The sequence below is a fragment of the Vulpes vulpes genome, chromosome 6, assembly GCF_048418805.1.
Source record: "Vulpes vulpes isolate BD-2025 chromosome 6, VulVul3, whole genome shotgun sequence".
Classification (NCBI taxonomy): domain Eukaryota; kingdom Metazoa; phylum Chordata; class Mammalia; order Carnivora; family Canidae; genus Vulpes; species Vulpes vulpes.
This window is the reverse complement of record NC_132785.1, coordinates 74,607,417-74,608,347: the sequence shown is the minus strand read 5'-3', so window position 1 is coordinate 74,608,347 and position 931 is coordinate 74,607,417. Positions and strand designations below refer to the sequence as shown.

At 71.4% G+C, this 931-nt stretch overlaps 1 non-coding gene across 1 annotated transcript; it reads right to left on the bottom strand.

Annotated features, from left to right (window-relative positions):
• Positions 1-573: 573 nt before the first annotated feature.
• On the bottom strand, positions 574-663 carry TRNAY-GUA (transfer RNA tyrosine (anticodon GUA)). The gene is given in 2 exon segments: positions 574-609; positions 627-663. It is a non-coding gene; the product is annotated as a tRNA-Tyr (tRNA).
• Between the last annotated feature and the right edge of the window lie 268 nt (positions 664-931).

Below are 931 nucleotides of genomic sequence, written 5' to 3'. Positions count from 1 at the left end.
CGCGGTGGGCAATGGCTTGGGAACTAGCACCCTGAGGTGCTAGTCGCGTCCCACCAAGTAGATCAGACGGTCTTCTGTCTCCGTAAGTCTGTATCTTTCGGGACCATACGAGGGGCAGGAAAGAGGGCGACAGAGCCTGCAGCCGGGAGGGACGGAAGCAGGGACCGCCCCAGGAGGTGGGGCAGGAGGCCGAGACCGAGACCGAGACCGAGACCCAGGTGGAGAGGGGCAGTTTTCACGAACGCCCAGACGCCGGGCCGCCTCGGGGGCTGGCCGAGGGCACAAGCCCTTTGCCCACTGCTGTCTGTCTGGGGCGGGGGCGGGGGCGGGGGCGGGAAAGGAGTGGAAAGGGCGCGGGGACGCGCGTGTAGGTAGGCTGCGGGAAGAAGGCGCAGGCGTGTGCCCCTGGCGACGGCACGCGCGCGGCTGAGTAGGGGGCTGTCCCCTAAAGGTTTCCCCGACTTGGGCCTGGGGGAAGACGACGACGCAGGCTGCCAGGGCCGGCGCGGGGCAGAGGCCGGGCGGGCGCTGCGGGGCCGTGGCTTCCCGGAGGGCGCAAAAGCGTCAGGCACCTCCTTCGAGCCGGAATCGAACCAGCGACCTAAGGATGTCCGCGCCTAGCCAGCCTACAGTCCTCCGCTCTACCAGCTGAGCTACCGAAGGGTGCGCGCTCACACGCCTGGGTCGTTACTCCAAGTAACGTTTCTGCAAGTGACGGAGGCCACCGCCCTGGCGTGCCGCCGCCCCCGCCTGCCTCGGCGGCCCGGTGGGAACCGCCGCGGAAGGAGCGGAGCCCGCGCCGCCCGCCGCGCCGCTTTCCCCGCGGGGCGGCGAGTGCCTGCGCTCGGCAGCTGCCCGGCCGGGGCCGGCCTCCCGGGTCGACGACTGTCCGCGGCCTGGGCTCGGGCTCGGGCTCGGGCTATCGCCCGCT